At 41.9% G+C, this 5000-nt stretch overlaps 2 protein-coding genes and 5 non-coding genes across 10 annotated transcripts in view; 2 read left to right on the top strand and 5 right to left on the bottom strand.

The window, feature by feature from the left end:
* LOC118384359 (nuclear body protein SP140-like protein) overlaps positions 1-5000 on the top strand; it is a 241315-nt gene that overhangs the window by 171773 nt on the left and 64542 nt on the right. The gene's annotated exons all lie outside the window — the stretch shown is intronic.
* The window catches only part of LOC118384134 (nuclear body protein SP140-like protein), a 112339-nt gene that overhangs the window by 44585 nt on the left and 62754 nt on the right, over positions 1-5000 (top strand). The window lies entirely within an intron of this gene.
* Positions 1092-1173, bottom strand: trnas-uga (transfer RNA serine (anticodon UGA)). The gene has a single exon. It is a non-coding gene; the product is annotated as a tRNA-Ser (tRNA).
* On the bottom strand, positions 1662-1743 carry trnas-cga (transfer RNA serine (anticodon CGA)). Its single transcript has one exon. It is a non-coding gene; the product is annotated as a tRNA-Ser (tRNA).
* trnas-cga (transfer RNA serine (anticodon CGA)) lies at positions 3461-3542 on the bottom strand. The gene has a single exon. It is a non-coding gene; the product is annotated as a tRNA-Ser (tRNA).
* trnas-uga (transfer RNA serine (anticodon UGA)) lies at positions 4034-4116 on the bottom strand. Its single transcript has one exon. It is a non-coding gene; the product is annotated as a tRNA-Ser (tRNA).
* On the bottom strand, positions 4335-4416 carry trnas-uga (transfer RNA serine (anticodon UGA)). Its single transcript has one exon. It is a non-coding gene; the product is annotated as a tRNA-Ser (tRNA).

Genomic DNA, 5000 nt, shown 5'->3' with positions numbered 1-5000 from the left:
ACATGGGTGGGGAGACCCCATTGAAATTCAGGTCCAACGTCTAAAGAACTCGGCCATTGCAGCTGTTGGAATGCAAGTAAAGGGATTGGGATTTGGAAACAGACATCATTGGTGAAAAATGGTAAACTTGATGGCACAACATTTTGATCTTATTGCGCCAAGTAACCTCGGTCCTTTCCAAAGCTGTGAAGGTTGGAAGTTTAATGTGCAAGTCAAAAACTATGTGCAGAGAAAGTACAAGTGGACTATTCACTGAGAATAAGATTTTAAAAAGAGCAGAGAGACCCCATGGGGTTTCAAGTCTGAGGACATACCCACCTGGCTCTCATAATTTCCATAATAAATCTAATACAAACAACAGTATCTGTACTGAAGATACTATTTGAACTGTTTGCTAATGCAGATATACTCTGAGCAACTGAATCAAAGAACAAGTCCATGCATTAAACACACATTATCAATATCAAGTCTCCAATGACATGTTGCAAATAAAGACTGGTTTGTCAAAGCGCTGTGAGCAGGGTTCGAATCTGTGCAGGGAGACCCCATTGGGTTTCAAGTCCAACGCAATTTACCACTCGGCAATCGCAGCTTGCTATGTTAAAAACCAGCCAGCTATCTGATTCTGTAGATTTTACTTCTGTAAAGACTAGACTTTCTACTGAAGAGCCTGTTTGAACTGTTTGTCAAGGAATTGTATTCTGACCACCTGAATCAAAGGACAAGTCCAGACATTATCCATATCAAGTCTCCAATGACATGATGCAAATAAAGACTGGTTTGTCAAAGCGCTGTGAGAAGGGTTCGAACCTACGCGGGGAGACAACATTCAATTTCAAGTCCAACGCCTTAACCACTCGGCCATCGCAGCTTGCTTTGTTAAAAACCAGGCCTTAACCAGTCGGCTATCTGATTCTGTACAGTTTTACTTCTATAAAGACTACACTTTCTACTGAAGAGCCTATTTGAACTGTTTGTCACGGAAAAAAATATTCTGATCACTTGAATCAAAGGAGAAGTCCATGCATTAAGCACATTATCCATATCATGTCACCTAGGATATGTTAAAAATGAAAACTGGGTTGCCATAGCGCTGTGAGCAGGGTTCGAACCTGCGCGGGGAGACCCCATTGGATTTCAAGTCCAACGCCTTAACCTCTCGGCCATCACAGCATCTCCTGTTACCTACAGACCCTTAGCCAGTCCGCTATCTCGTTCTGTCCATTTTACTCTAAAGTGACCAGATTATTGCTATTGAAGAGCCTACTTGAAACATTTGTCATGGAAGATCAATTCTGAGCACTTGAATCAAAGGACATGTCCAAGCATTATCCATATCAAGTCTCCAATGACATGATGCAAAAAAGACTGGTTTGTCAAAGCGCTGTGAGCAGGGTTCGAACCTGCGCGGGAGACCCCATTGGATTTCAAGTCCAACGCAATTTACCACTCGGCAATCGCAGCTTGCTATGTTAAAAACCAGCCAGCTATCTGATTCTGTACATTTTACTTCTGTAAAGACTAGACTTTCTACTGAAGAGCCTGTTTGAAATGTTTGTCAAGGAATTTTATTCTGACCACCTGAATCAAAGGACAAGTCCAGACATTATCCATATCAAGTATCCAATGACATGATGCAAATAAAGACTGGTTTGTCAAAGCGCTGTGAGCAGGGTTCGAACCTGCGCGGGGAGACCCCATTGGATTTCGAGTCCAACGCCTTAACCTCTCGGCCATCACAGCATCTCCTGTTACCTACAGACCCTTAGCCAGTCCGCTATCTCGTTCTGTCCATTTTACCTCTAAAGTGACCAGATTATTGCTATTGAAGAGCCTACTTGAAACATTTGTCATGGAAGATCAATTCTGAGCACTTGAATCAAAGGACATGTCCAAGCATTATCCATATCAAGTCCCCAATGACATGTTACAAATAAAGAGTGGATTGTCAAAGCCCTGCTCGCAGGGTTCAAACCTGCACTGGGCAACCCCAATGGATTTTGAATCCAACGATTTAACCATTCTGCAATCACAGCTTTCTGAGGTACCTCACACAAGGACAAAAGTATCCAAATTCAACTGCCTAGTTGACATTTATTTCAAGCAAAGTTTTTAAAAAAGCATTTTCTAAGCAGTTCAATCGTGGGACGAGCACATAAAGTAAGGACCATTTAAATTCAAAGGAGATAGACCCAATTATTAAAGGTCTACTTTATCATCACCCAGTAAGCAGAGTTGAAAACTGTACAGGGAGAATATATTGGACTTCAATTACAATGCTTAAACCACTTAGCCATCACAGCAGTAGGAATCTAAGGAAATTGATGAGAAGAAAGCAGAAGTGGGCTATATGCTTCAAGCAAGTTAAGAACATGGGTGGGGAGACCCCATTGAAATTCAGGTCCAACGTCTAAAGAACTCGGCCATTGCAGCTGTTGGAATGCAAGTAAAGGGATTGGGATTTGGAAACAGACATCATTGGTGAAAAATGGTAAACTTGATGGCACAACATTTTGATCTTATTGCGCCAAGTAACCTCGGTCCTTTCCAAAGCTGTGAAGGTTGGAAGTTTAATGTGCAAGTCAAAAACTATGTGCAGAGAAAGTACAAGTGGACTATTCACTGAGAATAAGATTTTAAAAAGAGCAGAGAGACCCCATGGGGTTTCAAATCTGAGGACATACCCACCTGGCTCTCATAATTTCCATAATAAATCTAATACAAACAACATTATCTGTACTGAAGATACTATTTGAACTGTTTGCTAATGCAGATATACTCTGAGCAACTGAATCAAAGAACAAGTCCATGCATTAAACACACATTATCAATATCAAGTCTCCAATGACATGTTGCAAATAAAGACTGGTTTGTCAAAGCGCTGTGAGCAGGGTTCGAATCTGTGCAGGGAGACCCCATTGGATTTCAAGTCCAACGCAATTTACCACTCGGCAATCGCAGCTTGCTATGTTAAAAACCAGCTCGCTATCTGATTCTGTACATTTTACTTCTGTAAAGACTAGATTTTCTACTGAAGAGCCTGTTTGAACTGTTTGTCAAGGAATTTTATTCTGACCACCTGAATCAAAGGACAAGTCCAGACATTATCCATATCAAGTCTCCAATGACATGATGCAAATAAAGACTGGTTTGTCAAAGCGCTGTGAGAAGGGTTCGAACCTACGCGGGGAGACAACATTCAATTTCAAGTCCAACGCCTTAACCACTCGGCCATCGCAGCTTGCTTTGTTAAAAACCAGGCCTTAACCAGTCGGCTATCTGATTCTGTACAGTTTTACTTCTATAAAGACTACACTTTCTACTGAAGAGCCTATTTGAACTGTTTGTCACGGAAAAAATATTCTGATCACTTGAATCAAAGGAGAAGTCCATGCATTAAGCACATTATCCATATCATGTCACCTAGGATATGTTAAAAATGAAAACTGGGTTGCCATAGCGCTGTGAGCAGGGTTCGAACCTGCGCGGGGAGACCCCATTGGATTTCGAGTCCAACGCCTTAACCTCTCGGCCATCACAGCATCTCCTGTTACCTACAGACCCTTAGCCAGTCCGCTATCTCGTTCTGTCCATTTTACCTCTAAAGTGACCAGATTATTGCTATTGAAGAGCCTACTTGAAACATTTGTCATGGAAGATCAATTCTGAGCACTTGAATCAAAGGACATGTCCAAGCATTATCCATATCAAGTCTCCAATGACATGATGCAAAAAAAGACTGGTTTGTCAAAGCGCTGTGAGCAGGGTTCGAACCTGCGCGGGGAGACCCCATTGGATTTCAAGTCCAACGCAATTTACCACTCGGCAATCGCAGCTTGCTATGTTAAAAACCAGCCAGCTATCTGATTCTGTACATTTTACTTCTGTAAAGACTAGACTTTCTACTGAAGAGCCTGTTTGAAATGTTTGTCAAGGAATTTTATTCTGACCACCTGAATCAAAGGACATGTCCAGACATTATCCATATCAAGTATCCAATGACATGATGCAAATAAAGACTGGTTTGTCAAAGCGCTGTGAGCAGGGTTCGAACCTGCGCGGGGAGACCCCATTGGATTTCAAGTCCAACGCCTTAACCACTCGGCAAATCGCAGCTTGCTATGTTAAAAACCAGGCCTTAACCAGTCGGCTATCTGATTCTGTACATTTTACTTCTGTAAAGACTAGACTTTCTACTGAAGAGCCTATTTGAACTGTTTGTCAAGGAAAACATATTCTGATCACTTGAATCAAAGGACAAGTCCATGCATTAAGCACATTATCCATATCATGTCACCTAGGATATGTTAAAAATGAAAACTGGTTTGACATAGCGCTGTGAGCAGGGTTCGAACCTGCGCGGGGAGACCCCATTGGATTTCAAGTCCAACGCCTTAACCACTCGGCCATCGCAGCTTGCTATGTTAAAAACCAGGCCTTAACCAGTCGGCTATCTGATTCTGTACATTTTACTTCTGTAAAGATTAGACTTTCTACTGAAGAGCCTATTTGAACTGTTTGTCAAGGAATTTTATTCTGACCACCTGAATCAAAGGACAAGTCCATGCATTAAGCACATTATCCATATCATGTCACCTAGGATATGTTAAAAATGAAAACTGGTTTGCCATAGCGCTGTGAGCAGGGTTCAAACCTGAGCGGGGAGACCCCATTGGATTTCAAGTCCTACGCCTTAACCTCTCGGACATCACAGCATCTCCTGTTACCTACAGACCCTTAGTCAGTCCGCTATCTCGTTCTGTCCATTTTACCTCTAAAGTGACCAGATTATTGCTATTGAAGAGCCTACTTGAAACATTTGTCATGGAAGATCAATTCTGAGCACTTGAATCAAAGGACATGTCCAAGCATTATCCATATCAAGTCTCCAATGACATGATGCAAAAAAGACTGGTTTGTCAAAGCGCTGTGAGCAGGGTTCGAATCTGTGCAGGGAGACCCCATTGGATTTCAAGTCCAACGCAATTTACAAATCTGCA

Source organism: Oncorhynchus keta, chromosome 5 (genome assembly GCF_023373465.1).
Source record: "Oncorhynchus keta strain PuntledgeMale-10-30-2019 chromosome 5, Oket_V2, whole genome shotgun sequence".
In the NCBI taxonomy this organism is placed as follows: domain Eukaryota; kingdom Metazoa; phylum Chordata; class Actinopteri; order Salmoniformes; family Salmonidae; genus Oncorhynchus; species Oncorhynchus keta.
Note: the sequence above shows the minus strand (reverse complement) of the source record. Positions and strands in the feature narration are given on the sequence as shown.